Raw genomic sequence first — 24,106 nt, forward strand, 5'->3', positions numbered from 1 at the left:
AGATACCTGCTTTTTTCTATGCCAACTTACCAAGGAGTTTGAAAACAAGTGACATGTACCACTCGTGCTTTTCCTATCTGATTTGCAGCTAGCAAAATCAGAATCGAAGTAACCTACTAAGCTACAATCACTTCCTTTGGAATACCAAAGCCCATATTTAGATGTTCCATGAAGATATCTAAATATACGCTTAACAGCTTTCAGGTGTGATTCCTTAGGATTTGATTAATATCGTGCACACGTACAAACACTAAACATGATGTCAGGTCTAGAAGCAGAAAGATACAGAAGAGACCCAATCATACCTCTAAACTTTTTGACATCTACACTCTTACCATGCTCATCTTTATCTAGATTTCCGTTAGTAGGCATAGGGGTGTCAATTGATTTTGAGTCGTTCATTCCAAAGTGCTTGAGTAGTTCTCTGCAGTACTTTGTTTGACATACTGTTGTACCCTCATCAAGTTGCTTTATCTGAAGACCTAGGAAGTAATTCAGCTCCCCCATAAGACTCATCTCAAATTCACCCTGCATAACCTTAGAAAATTCTTCGACCAAGTGTGTGTTAGTTGAACCAAAAATTATATCGTCTACATAAACTTGAACTAAAAGAATGTGCTTTCCCTTGTGTTTAATAAAGAGAGTATTATCCACTTTACCTCTTGAATATCCATGATCAATTAGAAATTTGCTAAGCCTTTCATACCAAACCCCGAGGGGCTTGTTTAAGACCATACAAAGCTTGTTTTAATTTGTAAACGTAATCTGGATTTTCAGCATTCTCAAAACCAGGAGGTTGTGAGACATATACCTCTTCATTTATGACACCATTTAGAAACGCACTCTTTACGTCCATTTGGTAAAGCTTAAAATTATTAGAACACGCATAGGCAAGCAAGAGACGTATAGCTTCAAGGCGAGCAACTAGAGCATAAGTTTCCTCATAGTCTATGCCCTCCTCTTGGTTATACCCTTGTGCTACTAAACGTGCCTTGTTCCTAGTTATCACTCCGTTTTCATCAAGCTTATTTCTAAAAACCCATTTAGTACCTATGATATGATGATCTCGCGGACGAGGGACAAGTTCCCAAACCTCATTTCTTTTAAATTGATTAAGCTCTTCTTGCATGGCCATTAGCCAACATTCATCAATGAAGGCCTCTTTGGCATTTTTAGGTTCTACTTGTGAAACAAAAGCGAAGTGAGAACAAAAATTACTTATCTTAGAACGAGTCATTACTCCCTTTGAAATATCTCCCAAGATGTTGTCAATAGGATGGTCTTTTGAAGATTTCCAAGCTGGTGGAAGGTCATTCACTTCAGCTGTCCTTTCTTCCTCATCTTCTTCATGACTAGTATCTTCCTCCTTCTCATGGGCAACTGTTCTGGACTGATCAGTTTCCGTAACAGCTTCCTTGAGTATGTCTTCTGTAGATACACATGCGTCATCAAAAGAAATACCTTTTCCGACACTTTTCGGATAAGACTCATCAAAAGAAACATGGGCAGATTCTTCAACAGTAAGTAAACGCTTATTATATACTATATATGCTTTACTTGATTGTGAGTATCCAAGAAAGATACCTTCATCCACTTTTGCATCAAACTTCCCAATATTTTCCTTACCATTATTCAAAACAAAACACTTACAACCGAATACGTGAAGATGTGACAAGTTTGGCTTTCTTCCTTTTAAAAGCTCATAAGGAGTTTTATTTAAAATAGGACGAATTAAGATCCTGTTTAAAACATAACAAGCTGTGCTAACTGCATCAGCCCAAAAATATTTTGGTAATCCACCCTCATTTAGCATTGTTCTTGCCAACTCCTCTAAAACACGATTTTTACGCTCCACAACGCCATTTTGTTGTGGAGTTCGAGGAGCTGAAAAGTTATGCTCAATACCATACTTGTCACAGTACTTATCAAAGTGATAGTTTTTGAAATTCACCACCATGATCGCTACGAATTGTAACTATTTTGGAATTCATTTTGTTTTGGGACAGATTTGCAAAATTCTTAAAAGTAGAAAAAGTTTCATCTTTGCTATGAAGGAATATAGTCCAAGTAAATCTAGAATAGTCATCAACGATTACAAAACGATAATAATTTCCACCTAAGCTCTTTGTCCTAGAAGGTCCAAAGAGATCCATATGGAGAAGCTCAAGGGGTCGTGAAGTTGAAATTTCATTTTTAGATTTAAAAGAGACCCTCGTTTGTTTTCCCATTTGGCACGCGTCACATAGGTGGTCTTTTGAAAATTTTATTTTTGGAAGACCGACTACTAGATCCTTAGATACAACCTTATTAAGCAAATCGAAATTAACATGCGCTAAACGTCTATGCCAAAGCCAAGAATCATCATTCAAGGTAACTAGACATTTAGTACTTGTTAAAGATACATCAAAAAGGTCAAGCATATAGATATTGTTTACTCTTACACCCTTAAACACAACGTTCTGTTCAGCATGTTCAATTATGCAGCAAGTTTTTGTGAAAGAAACTTTATAACCCTTGTCACACAATTGACTTATGCTTAACAAATTGTGTTTAAGCCCCTCTACTAAATGGACATCAGAAATAGTAGTGGTAGAGGGATTACCTACACTACCTTTGCCAAGTATAGCTCCTTTGTTATTGTCTCCATAAGTAACATATCCCTTCTTCTTTGCTTTGAAGTCTATAAAAAGCGATATGTCACCGGTCATGTGCCTTGAGCAACCGCTGTCAAGAAACCATCTCCTATCTACGGAAGCAAGGCACTCATCCTACAATATCAAAAGAGAGAAGTTGGTACCCAATTTTCATTGGGTCCAAGTGGGTAAGTGCTAACATGGTTGCCTTTTGGCTTCCATTGATAAATACCTTTAGGAACAAGAAATCTCCTAAACTTGCATTTCTCAATGGTATGGCCAGCACGACAACAATAATGACATAAACCATGATGATGTGTTTGTTTATTCTTGTTCATTAAATCCTTTGGAATAAAAGAGTATTTTGCATATGGTGGATTTAATGACTTCTTAAACAACCTAGATTCAACGGCATAAGTAACCTTAGGTTGTAAAGCTTTTTCCAATTTGACCTTGAGAGTGTTTACCTCTTGTTGCCAAATATGACAAGCTTCACAATACCCAACTTTACTACATCCATCAATGTCAATATTTTTTGAATTTTCTGCAATACTAGCTTTTAACCATTCTAAATCTTTTTCAGCTTTGTATACTTTACCTTCCAGAAATGAAAAAAATTGTTTATCGGAAGATAATCTTTTAAAAGCATCTACAGCTTCGTTATGCAGTTTTTCAAAAGCTATTTTCAGTTCAGAAAAAGACATAGAAGAGAAATTATTATAATAGGCTTGTTTTACCTTTTTATCATTGATTTTCTTCTTGTGGTAGGACAGATTTTTGGTGTGAGCCATAAGGCATAGATTTGCGGTTTCATCACTATCACTTGAACTTTGTGTGCTTGATGAATCACTATCACTTTCCCATGCAATGTAAGCTCTTCTTTGTTTGTTGTACCCTTTTGGTGGAGCTTTTCCTTGATCCTTATACTTCATAGGACAATCTGTTTTATAATGTCCAGGTTTACCACAATTAAAACAAGATCCTTTTCCTCTACTCTTCTTATTCTCTTCTTGTTTTGAATCTGTAGATTGTCTTCGAAACTTCATGAGGTTTTTGTTGGAATGCTTGACTCCATTATTTCGAATGAATCTATTATATCTTCTTACAAAAATTCCCATTTCCTCATCATCCGAATCTTTGTCACTACTAGAATCATTGTCACTTTTCTCTTTTCGTGAGGACTTAGAGCTAGAGGCCACAAGAACTATTGGCTTCTTCTCTCCCTCTTTGTCTCTCTTCTTCTCCTTTTCCTTCTTACTTTTGTTCTCAAACTTTTCAAGACTTTCTAATGCTTGCTGATGTTCTTCCAGCTTTCCAAACAGAGTTGTAATCGTAAGTGTCGTTAGATCGTTGGCTTCCTTAATAGCTGTTACTTTAGGTTGCCATTCCCTGCTAAGACATCTCAGAATTTTATTAGTAGCTATTTCATTGGAAACAGGTTTTCCAAGTGCATTCATACGATTAGTGAGATGAGTAAATCTATTTTGTATGTCGGAGATAGATTCTCCTTGTTTCATGCGAAAGAGCTCAAACTCTTGATTGAGTGTGTTAATGTGGGACTGTTTTACTTCAGTAGTACCCTCATGGGCAACTTCTAAAGCATCCCACATTTCTTTAGCTGTCGTGCAATGGGATACCCGATAATACTCATCAACACCAAGTGCTGAAATTAGCATATTTCGAGCTCTCCAATCACTCGACCACTTTTTCTCATCTTTCTCATTCCAATCACCTTCTGGTTTAGGAACTATGGCGCCAGCCGCATTTGTCATAGTAATTTGAAAAGGACCATTTTCAATGGCAGCCCATACTAGCCTATCAACCGAATTTATATGAACTCGCATGCAGTCTTTCCAGTAGCCGTAATTTTCACCGATGAAAATCGGCGCTCTATTATACGCCCCCTTTGGTTCAGAATCCATATCGTTACAGGCAGCCACAGAACACCAGCGAACCGGCGCTCTGATACCACTTGTTAGACGGTGTGGCTAGTGATCGAGAGGGGGGTGAATAGATCACCTCTTTTAAATAAACGGATTTAAAAATTCTTATTAGAGTTATTGAAACTTAGCGGAAAATTACAGTCCCGAATCGACTTCCGTCTAATCTGAACCGCTACTAGAAAACCGGACACGCGAATTTATTTCTGGATTTGAATAGGAACGATAGAGATTATTAGCACCAAAATATTATCAAATCAAATGCACTTATCACTAAATTCTAATTCCAATGAATAAAACTCAGCTGACAGTTTTGTCAAACATTTGGTGTGTATGTGATCAATGATGAACAATGGTGGAGTTTAGATAAAGAAGTTTTCTTGCCACTATTGTATCACGAAATGTACAGCCACAATACACCAACTGAAATCACAAAACTGTTGAAAACGTAAAGATAGATAAGGAAAGAATACGATACGTAAAGATTTGGTAAGGAAGTTCCCCACTGTCGTCCTCGCGTGTGGGTACGTCTCCCTCTCAATTTCAAATGAAATTGAGAACTGTTGTTATCAATAATGCCGAATTCGTTGATACAAGGTTACAATACAAAGACAGAATTCTAAATCCCAAGATCTTCTTCTTGTATAAAACCTCCACTTGATCTGAGCTCAATCAAGAATTTTCTGCAAGAAATTGCAAACAATTCACCGGTTCCACGACCTGTTTGCAAAATTACCCAATTTCCAAACCCTACGCTACGGCTGAATCTGTTCTGCAAACGTGACTAACAAACCCGCAAGAACACTCCAGTTCTTGAAGGACAAACCATTTGGTTTTTCCTCGAAACCCCCTTCAACTCAGCTAGATCCTCGATCGTTCCACTGAACACCTCAGCTAGATCCTTGATCGTTCCACTGAACGTTATCTCGTTGATCCTTTAATCCAAAGAACAAGAATGATTATGTGTTGATGTTCTTGAAGAAAAGAGATTGAGAATATGAAGAAGATGAAGTCTCTTTCAGGTTTCTAACTGCTCAAAAACAATTGCTGCTACACACTCCTTTGATTTGTGTTACAACTGTTTTTCACTTCTGAATTCGTACTTTTTTTTTCACTGAGCTGTCAAAAATCTTCTTATATGTGAAAGACAGAAGCTGTTAGTAGACAAAACAGAATTATGTATTGATACAAAAGATTATGCATCGATACATACTGTAGCTTTGATTAATTTTAGAGAATTAATACAAGCATGTATCGATACAAAGCTCGTATGTATTGATACATAGAACATTTTAACTAAGCATGTATCGATACAAAGCTCGTATGTATCGATACATACTGAAGCAAAAACGTTTTGTTATTTAAAACAAATTTATGTATCGATGCAGATGAACATGTATCGATACATACTGACAAAAAGCAGTTTTTATGAGTTCTTTTAAGAAATGTATCAATGTGGATCTTTATGTATAGACACGAAACAATAGTATAGGCTAAAAACACAAATGAAACATGTAAAATAATGCACAACCAACAATTAGACAATGATCACACAATTTGCTATCATTCAAAACTTATTCAAAGTAAAGAATTTGCTCACATAACTAATATGATTATTTACATGATTCAAAGTATTAAAAACTAAATAATCAATTAGAGGGTTAATTTCTACAAATTAATTCCATGTTGAAAATTGTAGAAACAAATGTAAATGTTAAAAAACAATTAAAGGGTCAATAAAATATAAGAAGAAATAACAAAAGAAATGAAATAAGCGTGTAAGGGCCAGGATAGGTGCTACAAGCACTTCTAGGCTAAGAGGCCCATCCTCAGGCCTAACGGCCAATGTTAAGGGAAGCTGAAGTCGTTCAAACAAGACAAAAATTTCTTGGGTCTTAAGCCCAATGGAGCCAGATCGAAGGGGTTGCGTGATGGAAACATGGGGGTGTAGAACATAATCGTTTTGGGCCTGAGGATTGAACCCGGTCCAGGACGAAGCATGATGTATTCACATTTTGCAGCTCCAAGTCCATTGCTTCATCTTCTACATCTAACTCCATACCTTCATCTTCTGCATTCGACGTCATACCTCCATCTTCTACATCCAACGCCATGCCTTCATCTTCTTCTTCCGGATGTGATATTCTCAAAGCTCAGCCATGAAAGAAAGGAAAAGTGCATATGAAGATATGCGGGAGAAGTATGCGATCATAACTTATAGTCAATACCGATGCCAGAATAGATTTGTGCGTACATAAATGAAAGAGAAAACTGAGCCGGAAACGAAAAGCTCACCGGATCTGATGCCTTGCTCATGACCAGGTATATGCCAATCTTGAGTTTGCCTATCTTTTTCTTCTATTCTTCGGGCGTTGTGTAACAATAGAAAGATGATGGTTGAAGCTTGATGAGGGAGAGTGATTCAGAGAGAGGGAATCGAGAGTGCTATGAAACTGTGAAATGTGAAAAATGATTGGTGAACCTGATGTGGGAGAATTAGGGGTGGCAATTGGATCCATTAAGACAAAATTCATCCAATTCATCCACCAAAATATCCATCTAATCCATCCACTACATAAAACTTAAGTTAATGGATTGAATTAAATTCATTCATTTCTAAGCATGGATTGATCCAATCCATCCAACACATTTTAATGATCCAATTGATTCTTTTTAGCTAATTTTAAAAAAATAAAATTTTTCAAATATTAAAAATTATTTTTTTGAAAAATAAAAAATTAATTTTTTTTTCGAAAAAAGATCGATTTATTTTTTTAAATACAAAAATCGATTTTTCCCAAAAATTTAAAAATCATTTTTTTTGGAAAATACCAAAATTTTATTTTATTTTCGAAAAAGTTATTTTTTTAAGAATATAAAAAAATATTTTTTTTTCCAAAATAAAAAAAAACGATTTTTAAATTATTTTTTTCGAAAATACAAAAATGTTTTTTTTTCGAAAAAAACTGATTTTTTTCATTAAAATAAAAAAAAAGTGATTTTTTCCAAAAAAAGAATGGATTGATGGATATCCATCCACTAAAAATATGATAATGGATGGATTGGATGAATTTTATTCTTAATGGATGGATTGGATTGGATATTATTTTAAAACTTTTAGTGGATTGTTAATGGACTAATTGATTGTTTTGAATCATACATTAACGGTCCAATCCATATCCATCTAATTCATCCATTTTGCCACCCCTAGGGAGAATCAATAGGTTATATAGCATTTGGAATTAACAGAGATTAACTTTGTTAATTATCCTTCATTTCCAATGAGTTAGAAGTTTCAATTCTATTAAACAATCTGTTTTGAGTTCGTTATATGAACGGTTAGGAATTAGAATCCCAATGAAAATGAAAAAAAAAAACAATCTGAATTGATATGTTGTTAATTCTGTTAGAAGTTTTATGCTGTGTTATATCTCTGTTAAAAAATAGTTCAAATTTGTTGAATCCAGTTAAGTAGTTATGTGAAAGTTAGTTAGAAGTTAGAAAATTAAGTTAGTTGTTAGGTGATGTGGTTAAGATATCAGGTTAAATCCATGTCCAAGTAACTGATGTGCACTTGATATAAGTTCTAAACTAGTAACCTTGTTAACTTGGGTTAAGTTCTGTTGCTGTAAGAATTCAAAATGTTAACTGATATGCATTGCCATGGTCCTGTTAATGATACTTTTGAACTTCTGTTAGAATAATCTCTTCCAATTCGGTTATAAGGTATCAATGAACTATTATGGTTTCAAATTCTGCTATGCTTATTAATGGAAGTTTTGTTTGAGATCTTTGTCATGACAGTAATGTAGTGCGGGATTTATGCAATGCTATTACTAGGACTAGGACTGGATATGCTTGCTTGGACATGTTGAAATGCAATAAATTTAATGCTTTCTTGATACTTGAATGAATGACTATATGCTAATGTAAATGTGATGGTTTGGACTATTTTGCAGACCCATGGAAATCAAGGTTATGCCATGCCATGGAATGCAATAGCTTGAAAGAAACTTGGCCATGACTTTGTTGAAATATGGATGTTCCATGAATTGCTTGGAATTGAAGAAAATAGGCCATGAATTAGGAGATTAGAAGTCAAAACATGTCATGTTAAGTTGTAATTGTTTCTTTTGATTTAATCTTTGTAATATACAATGTAAGGCCATAGATTTATGTTCATGAATATTTGACAAGTGAATGAAAAGATATGGAAAATGGGATTGTGATTTTGGATTTAGGTTAGGACCTTTGGGATGTGATTTAGGGTTATGGTTGGAATGGATTTTGGGCCATGAGCTTGGGTTGTAACCCTTATAATTTGAAATTGAGATTTTATGTTGGTTTATGGAAATGTATGGAACTTGAATGTTTGAAATGGGAATGATGAATGTTATTGAATTGGATGAGAAATAAAAGTAAATTAATAATATGAATTGAATCAAATGGCATAATGAATGTACATGATCAATGGTAACAAAAATCAAGGAAGTTGGACCTAAGAATGGATGGTTGATCAAAAAGTCAACAGTTGACCAAAGTCAACTGTGGATCTTAAACTAGGGTTTTCTTGTTTGTATGGACTTGTGTTAATAATGGTGAACATGAACCTTTTACTAAAAAGAAAAGAAGGACCCATAATGATGACCTAAAATGGCTTGGGAATCTTGTCGGATCAAAAGCAAACTAAAGGCCCAAAAGATCAATGTATTGATGCAAGCATGAATCCAAGAACCAATGACCAATGACCAACACCACATGAATAGAAGACATGCCTATGAATTAGATCCTAAGATCTTGAAAGTACCAGAAGAAATGATGTGTAAGTTTAGTTGACAAGATTTATGGCAAGAGCTTCCCCCCAATAGGTTAGGGTTTCAGTCAACCTTATAACCAAAGGTCAACCCCTACTAGCACATAACTTCAAGTAACTGGGATTAGGGTTTCAAAGAAACATGCCCTTCAATCAAGGCCTTTGAATGGATTAGGATGCTTCTCAATCAAGTCTTCAATATATGAACCCTCAATTAGGGTTTTGATGGTTAAGACAAATCCCAAAGAACATCTATGAAGCCTCATAACCAAATAATCAGGAAATTAGGGTTTAAGACCCCCTTGAGGAGTACCATGATGGAATTTTGTTGAATTCACATTCCAAAGATCAAGCAATTAGAGTTTCACATCCCCCATGATCAGATGAAAGCCAAGCCATGCCTTTGAGGTTTGATCCACACACAAAACTCTAGTTTTGGAAGCCAGGAGCTTTGAATCTATAATGATCAACTGATGTATGAATGATTGATGCACATGCATGAAACATGGATGTATACAAATGATTCTCAAGTCAAAGGTTGAGTGAAAAAATGAAAAGGGGAGGGAAATTTTTGGGGTATGACAACTACAAAGTGTCGATTAAAGAAAAGATGATGAGAGTTCTCGACTCAGGTGGAAGGTTAATCTTGAAGGCTCTTGTGTGTCAGAATAGAACCTTCAAGATTGAACTTAACGTGACGGAGCACAAGTGCCTTGAAATTGCAACTAGCAAGGATGAATGGATATGACACTATAGACTTAGCCATCTCAATTTCAAAGACATCAGAGATCTGAAAAGAAGAAATATGGTTTCAGGGTTACTAGAAACTGACATTCCAAATCAAGTATGTGAGCAATGTGTGCAGGCGAAGCGGCACAAGAACAACTTCATCAAGGATGCAGAAAGCAAGTCAAATGCAATTCTTTAAATTGTATACTCTAATGTATATGGTCATATCCAGGTGGATTAGATTGTAGGTAACAGATACTTTGTCACTTTCATAGATTATTTCAGTCAAAAATTATGTACTTACCTGATCAAGAAGAAAAGAGACGTGATTGAGGTATTTGCCAAGTTTAAATCTAAGGTTGGAAGACAAAATGGTAGAAAGCTCAAGATTTTGAGAGCTGGTGGTGGTGGAGAATATGTGTCGAAAGACTTCGACATTTTATGTGAGAAAGAATGGGTTGTGCATGAGGTGGTGCCACCCTACACTCCACAACAAAATGGAACTGCAGAAAGGAAGAATAGAACCATCATGAATATGGTGAGAAGTATGTTGAAAGTAAAGCAACTACCCAAAGAATTATGGGGAGAGGTTGTGTTGACTATAACATATATTTTGAACAGATGTATGGCGAAAAGCTAGAAGGAATCATGCTAGAAGAATGTTAGACTGGTGTCAAGCCTAGCTTGAGTCATCTGAAGGTATTTGAATCTATAGCACATAGACATGTTCCAGATTAGTTGAGAAGAAAACTTGATGATAAGTCGAACCAAATGATTCTAATAGGATATCATTCAACTAGAGGTTACAAGTTGTTCGACCTAGTGAACAAGCAAGTAATGATCAGTAGGGATGTGATCATAGATGAGCTTAAGGAATGGGATTGGACTGGAAATGTAAAGAATGATTTAGTGAGAATCCTATGAGAAGAACCAGAAAGTGTAGTCGAAAGAGAAGTTAGACAAGAAGAAGTCATAGGTCAATCAAGCACAAATAGGCCTCAAAGAACAAGACACATGCCTACAAGGTTGCAAGAATGTGTGATTACATCATATGGTCTGGTCAATGATGAATGTGAGCTGGTACACTCAGCTTTCTATACAGATATCGAAATAGTCAATGTAGTTGAAGCATTGAAGGATTCAAAGTGGATGAAAGTAGTGAATGAGGAACTGAAATCCATCAAAGTCAACAACACCTGGTCACTTATCGAATTGCCTCAAGGCAAGAAGACAATCAATGTGAAATAGGTATAAAAGGTGAAGTTTAATCCCAAAGGAGAAGTAACTTGACACAAGGCAAGACTTGTGGTGAAAGGATTTCTTCAGAAGGAATCGACTTCGATGAAGTTTTTGCACCTGTTGCTAGGATCAAAACAATCAGGTTGGTTATTGGTCTAACAAATATGAACAACTGGCACACATGTCAGATGGATGTAAAATGTGCATTCCTAAATGACACCTTAGATGAAGAAGTTTATGTTGCACAACCAATTGGGTTTGTGAAACATGGCAAAAAAAAACAAGGTATACAAGCTGTATAAATCCATGTATGGACTTAAGCAAACTCCAAGAGCTTGGAATAAGAAGATAGATAGTTTCCTAAGGGTATGCAGGTGAAAGAAGATATGTGGGCGAATTCTACAAGAGTAGTAGAGGCTTAATGATGCATCAAAGAAGCTATATGGGCGAAATACTCAAGTGATTTGATATGCAAGATTGTAACCCAACTTCGACTTCAGCTGAGCCCAGATTGTAACTATCAAAAGACACAAATGAAGATGATGTTGATCCAACGCAGTACAGAAGGCTCATTGGATCACTTCGATACCTCTGTCACACAATGCCAGACTTAGCTTATTGTGTAGGTATGGTGAACAGATTCATGCAAAAGTCAAAGGTACCACACCTAAAAATGACGAAGAGGATACTAAGGTATCTAAAAGAAACTCTCGACTATGATATTTTGTTTCCTGCAGTTATTGAAGGAAAAGAATGCAACTTAATGGGATACACTGAGTCAAGTTGATGTAGTGATGTTGAGGATAGAAAATCTACAACTGGCTATATGTTTATGCTAGGTAGTTCACCAATTGTTTGGAGTTCAAGAAAGAAACCAGTAGTGGCATTGCCGTCATGTGAAGCATAATACATAATTGCTTCTCTTTGTGCATGTCAAGCAACATGGATGGTGAATTTGGTCGAAGAGATTACCGGGAAGAATCATGGAGGGACTACCATGAAGATCGACAGCGTGTCTGCTATCAATCTGGTGAAGAATCCGATAGACATGAAAGAAGTAAAGAAATCTAAATTAGGTTCCATTATCTTCGAGAGCAAGTGGCATATGGGAAGCTAAACTTGGAACACTGCAGAACTGAGAATCAGATTGCAGACATCATGACGAAAGGAGTACATGTTGAAGTGTTTAAGAAGTTAAGATCTATAATGAATATAGATATCTTAAACACAATGAATTAGGTGGTGTGTTGAATTGTAATTCCTTGTGTCAAAGCAGGTTGCTCGACAAAGGCAAGGAAGTTGTCAAAATGCATTATGTTGTCGAAACGTTGAAGTAGTGTACGTTAACAAAAATTTCGACTTAGGTCTAATTTTGTAGTTAGCAAAATTAGGTATTTGGGGCTTTGCTTAAGGAGCAAGCAAATCCAAATCTATAAATAGGGAGTAACCCTTGTCATTGTATAGTAACTTGCAATTGCAAAGAATAAAACTTCAGTTTGAAAGTAGATAGAAGCTCTGCAGAAAATCTTTTATTCTTCTCCTATTTTGCCTAAACCCTAATTCTTTTCTTCTCCAATTTCATCTTTTCTTTCTTCTTCCATCAACAATTTGTAGCGAGAATCATCTTGAAATCAAGGTTGGTTGATTCACTCGAGTGAAGAGTGAAGAACAAGAGAGAATTTGACCGGTGTAATTGAATCTTATTCACCAAAATTGCAGCGGAATTCTCCATAGATTTTAGTGAATTTTCAACCGTATTAAAATTGAATTTAAAAAGAAGTCCCGAAATATACTAAAAATCCCGCTTATTTAGTTGACTCAATTTTAAAGTTGCAACCTATTTGAATTTCAGTTCACAAGAAGAGTGTATAATTAGTAACTCCTAACACTCATACAGTAACTCCTTTGAATCATATTAACAAGATTACAAAATATATAAAGAACAAAACTAATTTTTCTTTTGAAAAAACGCATGAGGAGAATCTCTTTAATGCAACATAAATTCATCAAGTCTTGTGCTACCAAACCAGTACAAATAGTGGTACAACTTTTCCTAATTTTCAAACCAGTAACCCTGTAAAAATGTACTATCAAATAACTCTTTCTAAACAAGGACTCTGCTATATTAAAAAGGTAAGGGTAGTATAATTGCAGTTGCAGTCTGATACTAATTCACTTAGATTTAATACAGTACTTGTCACCTGACAATCTTAATTGCATGAAAACAGTGACTTATTATTTCTTCAAAAAACAAAAAATTCAATGAATTTTTTGTTTATTTGATCATATAATAGGATTGTCCCACCACGATGTAGTAGTACTTGAAAATGATGCATAGCTATTTTGAGTAGGTTGTCGTTTTCCTTTTATTTTTTTGGTAGATTCCATTCCAACCATACAATGATAAAATGTAGCTAACCATGTAAAATAAGTTGTTACCTACAATTTTAGCTTCATGACAAATGTTGTTTCAATGTCATTTTTTCTTGTGAGAATAACCATTCTTTACCATATATGCATGTATGGGGGATATATGAGAATAATTTAAATTTGTTACTTGAAGGTTTAAAGTTAGGAACTAGCATATTAGTTACAGCTTTTAATAACACATTTAACTTTTTATCCCTAACCCTATCTTTTGTTGCTTTGTTTTCTTTCACATATGTATGTTTATTTTTCTTAACACTTGAAGGTGTTTTAAAATAAGCTCTATTTCAAGGAGTTGTTGTTTATAGTTATAGTTTTTTTCTATAAGCAAAAGGATCAATAGATGAAAAGAATACAAGGGGTATTCAATCCATTACAAGAATAAATTACAAGACTTTTGCAAAGTCAGAATAATAGATTGTAAGTTAGGAGACTGAATTTTCTAGCTATAGCTGTTTCTAGCTCAAAAGACATATATCTTGGAGCGATATTAAAGACCTTAGAGCACCCATATCAGTTGATTATGAGACTAGTTTCACATTAATCAATGACACAAGTGAGAGTAGAAATGGATATCTAATTATGTAATGGATGGTATAATAAAGCCACCGTTGGCAAGAAAAATCATTGTGTCTTTTTTGTTCTCAGTTTTTAACAAATACTTATACATATAAAATAAGTAAGTGAGGCCCAATTTAAAGTTTTGAGAAAATGATATAAGATATTTAAAGAGAAATTATATTCTTAGATCCAATTTCTACATCTACGCCGTATTTCATTGTTCATCAATATGGTGAACAGTTAAATATTTATTTATTTTTAAATTAAATGATATTGAAATAAAATAATATAATTAATCTACTTTATAATTTTATTAACTAATTTTTTATATTTTATTAATCAATTTTATTTACTATTAAAAATTTTTTTTTAGTATCCGCATGTTTATTAACCAATTGCATAATTTCATTAACCAACTTTTTATATTTTATTAACCAAGTTTGATTTACTAATAAAAAATATTTTTAATATTTAAGTGTTTATTAACCAACTTAATCACTTCATTATCCAACTTTTTATATTTTATTAGCTAATTTTGTTTCAATATTTAACGTTACTATTCACGTGCACTGTTCACGGACACTATTCACACACTGTTCACAATACTGTTCATATACTATTCATAAAAAATAATTTTTTATTTAAACAAAATATTGTTCACCGTATAAATGCGGTGAACAATATATATGGTGTATGTATTGATGTAAAAAATGTTTTCAAGATAGCATTAATGATTTAAAAAATGATAGTTGAGTGACTTAAGTTATTGAAAAGGGAAATATTACCTCGGTTTTTTATTATAAGTCGTTTTGGACTTTTCACACGTATTAAGAAAAGTAATAATTGTTGTATGAAAATGAAAAATTATAAAGGTTTTTACAAAATTGTCCTTCATTAGTAGCATGGGGAAGATACATTTACATAATTGAAAGGAAAGAGAATAATAAATATTTAAGGGTATAATATGAAAAATAGCATTAATTATTCATTGATATTGTAAAGTGACTTATATTGTGGTACAATTTTTTTTTCCAAAACGACTTATAATAAAAAACGGAGGGAGTAAGTAATATAAAAACAATTAGATGGGTCCATTTAAGACATCAAAATAAATGTCATGAATATGGACTCTCTTAATGACGACAAGCTAGAAAGAAGGAAATAAACATAATCATAAGAGTTTGGTTATAGTCTTTAAGTTTTAACTAGTTTTTTTTATTTATCATCTTAATTATATTCACTTTAGAGTTTTTACTATTTTGTAATAATAAATATAATTTAAATGTGTTGTTAGACCCTAGAAGATATCAACTCATGTCATATTCGGTCCATGAATGAAATAAGAGTATAAGGAAAGTTAGGGCGGCCTTAGAAGGTGTGGATCGTCTGTCCATACCATTTCGCCTAGGATGTGGGTAACTAGATTCAATGTCGTATGGGTCCAGTTGAAGGTACACAAAGACGTGTCTTGCCATGTCATAAGAGAAAAAAAGTCATTGTCATAACTCGGCATTTGAAATCCAAAGATGTTATACTTTTCCTATTAGGGATATAGCGACCTTCAAACGAACTAGAAGGCCCACAAACAACTTTACACCTCGCATCGTCCTTCGAGATCAAATGTTATGTGAGGTTCTCCATACCGATGACATCTTACCTCCTCCAATTTAAAGCCAGATGTCATGGGGCTAGAACCTAATAGGTGGTGCAAATACTACATGATTAAGGGTCATCACACTGACGACTGCCACCACCTCAAGAGAGCGATTGAACGTCTTATTCAAAAAGGTCGCTTAAAGAATTATTTTAGAGGAATCTCTCAATAAGGAGGTTGTAAGAACAAAATTAGTTCTACAATAGAATTTCAGGATTTTGATGATAACAAAGGATGAAACCAAAAATGGCACCCCAACAAAAATTTTCTAAGTGTGCAGGACTCTGAACAACAACGAAGGACTCTGATCATTTTATCAGATACAAACACTGATCAGATACAAAGTGCTAGAAGATCAGACGCCGCTAAGGAAGAAGTGCGCCCAAGAAGTTCTGAATCTGACCAAAGCAAGACAGTAAAAAGAACCAGAAGCTCTAAACAACTACTAGTCTTAGTTCTGATGATCAAGAAGACTAGTACTCTGAGAAGCTCTGATGAATTGAGACATGATCTCCTTCTGAAGTATGACTCCGATACAACAAGACTGATGAAGATTCACCAAATCCAGAAAGAGTAACGGAAAGAATTTCTCAATATGGAAAGGAAGTATTTTAAGAAAGAAGTTATTCAGGGAGACAAAATGGTTATAGCAAGAAACACAGAAGTAATGACATTGAATGCTCATCAAAGACCAAGATTATGTCATCACTCCAACGGTCCTTCTCACTACTATATAAAGGATAGCCTACCTCATTGAGAGACACAACAACAACAACGCACAGAAAAAGTCATTCATATTCTCTCTCAATTTTTCACGAGCTGTTGCTCATACGTGAAAACTCTTGCTCCAATACATTGCTGTAATACTTGCTTGCTCTTAGAAGCATTTTTTATTACAAATCTATTTTGCTAAATTGTTTTTGTTTCTCAAGTGACTCTGCGCAGTCTGTATACTTGAGAGGACTAAGAGCTCATTCTCTTGGACGATTGGTTGTGTAATCTTTCAAGATTAGTGGATTAAGTCCTTTTTTAAGGCGAAATCACCTTGGCCGGGTGGACTGGAGTAGCTTTGTTTTCTAAGCGAACCAGTATAAAATTCTGTGTGTTCTTATTTTTTGAAAAAGCTTTTATTTTTAAAACAATTCAACCCCCCCCCCCCCCTTTCTTGTTTTTCTCACCTTCAGAGGTAGGACTCGGGACTAAGGGCGAGACTAGTCCAGAAGCTCCAGTTCTAGAAAAAACAAAGAGTCATAAAGATGGGGGACACATCAATCATCCATACACTTAATACCATCATGGAGAGGTTCGCTTGAGGCGGAGAATCTGGTTTATCCCATAGAAGATATGATCTCCAAGTCATGGTTGTGGAGAACTCACTCGTCAATCCAAAATCAAACCCATGAAATGATCATGAGCTTTGGATCACCTTCTCATGTAAAGACATTTTTTGGGTCTTCTCACATGAAAATGATCATATGGTGATAAAGGTACAATTGTCAGACTAAGAAAAGAAACGAGTTTTAATTGATCTGGGAAGCTCATCTGATGTCATGTGTTAGAACGCCTTTGAGAAACTGAAATTCGATTCAAACAACATGTAGTCATTTAGGGTAGGATGGCAAAACGGGTTGTTCACTCTGCCCCAACTCGCCCTACCTTAAGTCCGCCAAAAAAGGGGACGGAGCGGGCAAGCCCGCCAAGTAAAATTGGGCTTAAAAATCTAACCCGCCCCGCCAAGGTGGTGGGTTGGCGGGCGGCAGACTTGCCTGTCTATTTATTTATTTATTTATTTTTCATTTTTTTAATAGATTAATAGGCTTGTTTTTACATTTCAATTAGATTTTTCACTTATCTTTTAGAACAATTTTTTTTATAAAGCATCTTTTTAACAAATTTTAATTTAAAAAATATTGCATATATTCACAAATAAATGTATAAAATAGAATCATCAACAATTATTCCCAAACTATAGTTCAAGTCTTAACCTATAACCAACCAAAATAAATATTTTGAGTGCTTGATAACTAGGTTCGTGGGCTGGCGGGTCAACCCGCTCTTTTTTTTGCGGCCTTAAGGCAGGGAGGATTTAAAGCGAGGCGGGATGAGGTGTAGGCGGGCACAAAATCTCAACTCAATCCACCATTTTTTGGCGGGTGAGCGGGCTGCCCTGGCAGGCCACGACCCATTTTGCCATCCCTAATTTAGGAGTTCCTTAGTCAATTTCTCTAGAGAACATTTCTAAGTGAAAGGATATATCACCCTCAAAGTGGTGTCGGATTAATGGAGAACTTCAAGATGATAAAGGTCGGGTACCTCGTCGTAGACATCCCATCATCCTACAACATCATCATTCAGAGGCCTACATTTAACCTTATAGAGGTCATGTTGTCAATGCTATAATTGGGCATGAAGTATTCATTGAAGAATGGGTGAATTGGGATGATCTAAGGAGATTAAGTAATTGTCCATGAATGCTACCAAGATAGTTTGAGGATCATAGGTGCATCAATCGTTAATTCAGAAATTAGGAACACATATCATATATTAGTATCAATGTGCTTGTTATTGTTATTGTAATCGAAAAGGGTTGGAATCCTCTTAGGGCATGGAAATCATATTAACCAATGATAGGTTAGGAAACCGAATCAGTAGATCATCTTATTTCATAATCACTTATTCTCAATCAAATCGCCCCCCCCCCCTATTTAGTTTTCTTACTTGGTTAATTTTGCCAAGTGTCCTTGCGATACGACTCGAGTGTCGCTTCCGTTTTAATGCATTTTTAATTATCGTTTTTTACCCGTATGCGACAGCGGATCAAACACCTTCGTCACAAAAGCCTAAGAAGAGGAGTTGGTCGCCTTTCTCTAGAAAAATATTGATCTTTCACATGGACCCTTTATGATATGTCGGGTATTAACATCAGATTTATATGTCATCGCTTTGCCATCAACTCCTTAATGAAGGCAGTAGAACAAAGGAAGTGTAAGGTATGCAATAGAAAATGGGTGGCCATTAACTAAGAAGTTGGGAAAGTAAAAGAGGTTGGTTTTATAACTGAAATTAAATACCCAACTTGGCTAGCAAACATAATATCGGTTTGAAAGGCATATGGGAAATGGAGAATATGCATGGACTTCATTGATTTTAATGTGGAATGCCCTAAAGACCCCTACCTTTTTCTAAACATTGATAGGCTAATCAATGGGTCATCGGGTTTCAAGACTTTTAGCTTCATGGATTCCTACTCTGTTTAATACTAGATTAAGATTAGGCCTCTTGGCGCACCCAAAACGGCATTCATATTCAATCACTACAACTATTATTATGTGTTCATGCCTTTCAGCCTCAAAAACGCAATCCGCACTTACTAGAGGCTGATGAATGTCATTTTATCAAATAAAATAAGATGCAACCTTAAAGTTTATATGGGCGACATAGTCATGAAGACCTTAGAAGAAGGAAATCATTGTAACGACCTGGTGGACATCTTGAACTCAGTCAATAACTATAACATGTGATTGAGTCCCTCTAAATGCCCATTTAAGGTTCAGGCATGAATGTTTATGGGGTTCGTTTTAACTAGAAGAGTGATAGAGGCTAATATTGATAAATGTTAACATTCATCAACATAAGGAGTCCTACCACGGTGAATGAGGTTCAACAGTTAACAAGATGCCTTGCATGCCTCTCTAGATTTCTTTCATGTGTATGGGATAATATTTTTACTTTCTTTGACATCCTAAGAAATAAGGAGAAGTTTGAATGGACGTATGAGTGTGTAGATGCATTTACAAGGTTGAATACCTTTATGGCCACTCTATCGGTATTGACGCACATAACAGAGTATGTGTCATTATTCCTTTATTTATATGTAACATATAGGGAAATGATTTATATGCTCATCCAAGAAAAGGATAACAATGATATGTAGGTTTAGTTTTACAAAAAGGTGTTCAAGGGAGCAAATCAAGATACCAAAAAATAGAGAGGTTAGTGTTAAAGGTAGTTATAACGACAGGAAAGTTGAAGCCCTAATTTTAGGTGCATAGGGTGTTGGTAAAATTGAATTATCTCATTTGTTAGATATTAAAGAAGCCTTACTTGGAAAGAATGGTGGTTTTGTAGTTTGTTAGATTATAAGAATATGAATCTACTTCCTACCTAGAGGCGGTATAAAATCTCAGGTATTGGCAGAGTTTCTAGTGAAACTCACATCCCCGGTTGGCAAACATGTTCCTCAGTTACTAACATTGTTTAATGGATTGCGAATTGAATTTGAAAGGGATTTGTGTTGGGTTGGTGCAGGAAGGCCCATACAACATTATGATAGAGAAATCCTTGAGATTTGAGTTCATATCCAATAATAATCAAGCTAAATACAAATCCATTATCGTTGGGATAAACTTATCCAGATAAATGGATGTGTTAAACCTCGGAGTCCAAAGTGATTCCCAGTTGATCAATAGTTAAGTCTCTATAGACTACTAGATGAAGGAAGCTCAACTCGTCAAATACCTTAAAAGAGTACATGAGCTAGTTAAGCACTTCAGGTTCTTCGACGTAATCTATCTTCCTAGAGTGAAAAATATTCAGGATGATCTCTTATCCAAGCTCATCGGCACCAAGAACATTTTACATGACAGGACAATAATTAAGGATACCATAGTCGCTCCCAGCACATAGGGAAAAGATATTAACACCATAGACATCGTCGATACTACGGGTCGGATGATGCCAATTATGTGATATCTAACGATAAAATAGGTTCCTTTAGATGATTGCGAGCCAAAGAACACCATAATATTTGAGGCAAACTACACCATGGTAGCGTGTAAACTTTACGATATGGGAAGGGGTTCCTCCATGCTAAGATATTTGAGAGAGAATGAGATTGCACTTGTTCTCATAGAGGTTCACTAAGGGGTATGTGGAAGCCATGTCGGAGGAAGAACCCTCGCACACAAGCTATTAAGGGTTGGTTACTGTTGGCTGACCATGATGAAGGATATCACCGAATTTGTTAAGAAGTGTGAGAAATGTCATAAAGATTCTAACCTTCATCACTCCCCGGCCAAAGTTCCACACTTTGTTACATCCCCATGGCATTTCTATCTGGGGAGTATACATATTAGGATGTTTTCCCTTGGCGCTAGGTCAACTAAAGTTCTTAATCGCAAGAGTGGATTACTATACATAGTGGATCGAGACTGAGGCACCCTATTTTTCTTAAATACTTATATGATAAATTATTTATATGTGTAGCGGTAAATTCATGATCATCAAGCTATGGATAAGCAAGATATCAAATAACAAGAGTCGCCACCGCGCTTTTATTGTTTCCAAGGGAAAAGGGAAAAAGTACGAACAAAACCCAAGAATAAGAAGTTTTCAAATCAAAACTAATAAAATGCCAGAGACTCCAACTTCAAGTGATTTTGTTATTGAAATTAATTTATCTACTTCTGCATCATGGGTATTAGATATTGGATGCGGTTCTCACATTTGTACAAATGTGCATGGACTAAAAAGGAGTAGAGATTTGGCAAAAGGTGAAGTCGACCTACGAGTTGGCAATGGAGCAAAGGTTCTTGCCTTAGCCGTAGGAACTTATGAATTGACTTTACCTAGTGGTTTAATAACTCAGTTAGAGAACTGTTATTATGTACCAGCAATTAGCAGGAATATTATTTTCGTTTCTTGTTTGGACAAGTTCGGTTTTTCATTCATAATAAAGAACAATTGTTGTTCAATTTATTTGAATGATATATTCTATGCTACTGCTCAAATGAACAATGGATTATATGTCCTTGATCTTGAAATGCCTATTTATAACATTAATACTAAAAGGATGAAACCTAATGAGTTAAATCCAACTTACCTTTGGCATTGTCGATTAGGCCACATAAATGAGAAACGCATTTCCAAACTCCATAAAGATGGACTCTTGGACTCTTTTGATTATGAATCATATGAGACATGCAGATCTTGTTTAATTGGAAAGATGACAAAGTCTCCATTCACAGGAAAAGGTGAAAGAGCTAATGATCTTTTGGCACTCATACATACTGATGTATGTGGACCACTGAACATACCAGCCAGAGGAGGTTTTCAGTACTTCATCACATTTACTGATGATTTCAGTAGATATGGTTATGTGTATTTAATGAAACACAAATCAGAGTCCTTTGAAAAGTTCAAGGAATTCAAGAATGAAGTACAAAACCAACTAGGTAAGAATATTAAAACTCTTCAATCAGATCGAGGTGGTGAGTATTTAAGCCTAGAGTTTGATGACCATCTGAAAGAGTGTGGGATCCTATCCCAACTCACTCCTCCTGGAACACCCCAATGGAATGGTGTGTCTGAGAGAAGAAATCGAACCCTGTTGGACATGGTCCGATCCATGATGAGTCACGCTGATCTTCCAAACTCCTTTTGGGGACATGCGATGTTGACAGCAGCTTACACACTTAACCGTGTTCCATCCAAAAAGGTTGAGAAGACACCATATGAGATATGGAGTGGTGAGAAACCACATATGTCTTACATGAAGATTTGGGGTTGTGAAGTTTATGTGAAACGACAAATTTCAACTAAGCTTGAGCCCAAATCTGACAGATGCTTATTTATGGGGTATCCTAAAGAAACAAGAGGGTATTACTTCTATAATCCTTCTGAGGGCAAAGTGTTTGTCACTCGAACTGGAGTTTTCCTAGAAAAGGATTTTATTTCCAAAGGAACCAGTGGGAGGAAAGTAGAGCTTGAAGAAATTCAAGAATCACAAAGCATCGATACACCTACGGAGGAATTAGAGCAGGAAACACAAGTGGTTGTGGAAGAGCAACCTGCTCAAGTAGAACAAGACCAGCGTAGGTCAAGCAGGATACGTCACCTACCTGAGAGATATGGATATCTCATAACAAATCAAGGTGGCGTATTACTCATGGATCAAGATGAGCCTGTGACCTACCAAGAGGCCATAACTGGTCCCGAGTCTGAGAAGTGGCTAGAAGCCATGAAATCTAAAATGGATTCCATGTACACAAACAAAGTTTGGACCTTGGTAGAGCCTCCTATAGGAGTTAATCCTATAGGATGCAAGTGGGTCTTCAAAAGGAAGACTGACATGGATGGTAAGGTACATACCTATAAGGCAAGACTGATTGCAAAAGGATATAAACAAAGTCATGGTGTTGACTATCATGAAACCTTTTCACCAGTTGCAATGCTTAAATTTGTTCGGATTTTACTTGCTATCGCTGCATATCATGATTATGAAATATGGCAGATGGATGTCAAAACTGCTTTCCTTAATGGAAATCTTCTTGAGGATGTGTACATGACACAGCCTGAAGGATTTGACATACCAGAAGAAGCCCAAAAGATATGTAAGCTACAAAGATCAATCTATGGATTAAAGCAAGCTTCCAGAAGCTGGAATCTTCGTTTTGATGAAACGGTAAAACAATATGGATTCATCAAGAACGAAGATGAGCCTTGTGTCTACAAGAAGGTTAGTGGGAGCATGATCATTTTCCTGATATTATATGTAGATGACATATTACTCATTGGAAACGATGTCCCTACCCTGCAACAAGTAAAGACTTGGTTGGGGAAATGCTTTACTATGAAGGACCTAGGTGAAGCAGCCTATATATTAGGAATCAGAATCTATAGAGATAGATCACGAAAACTGCTTGGCCTAAGTCAGAGTACATACATAGACAAAGTGCTGAGACGCTTTAATATGCATGATTCCAAGAAAGGATTCATACCTATGCAACATGGTATGTGTCTATCAAAAACACAATCCCCTTCAACTAAGGTAGAAAGGGAACGCATGAATAAGATTCCATATGTGTAACACCTCAAAATTTGCCCTCCTCTCTTGGGACTAGTTGAGCATATTGCATATCATTTGTAGGTCATTAGTCATTGCATATTTCATATCATATGGCAACATTGAGCAAGTCATCCTCCTAAGTCTTGATCAGAAGATAAAAGAGGTTGAGATGCAAGCTGAGGGTTTCATTGACTGAATTAATCACTAATCATCTGAGGGTGTGTGATTCAAATTAGGGTTTCTTGATTCTCAAGGAGATTGAGC

The sequence above is a fragment of the Lathyrus oleraceus genome, chromosome 6, assembly GCF_024323335.1.
Source record: "Lathyrus oleraceus cultivar Zhongwan6 chromosome 6, CAAS_Psat_ZW6_1.0, whole genome shotgun sequence".
NCBI classification, from domain to species: Eukaryota; Viridiplantae; Streptophyta; class Magnoliopsida; order Fabales; family Fabaceae; genus Lathyrus; species Lathyrus oleraceus.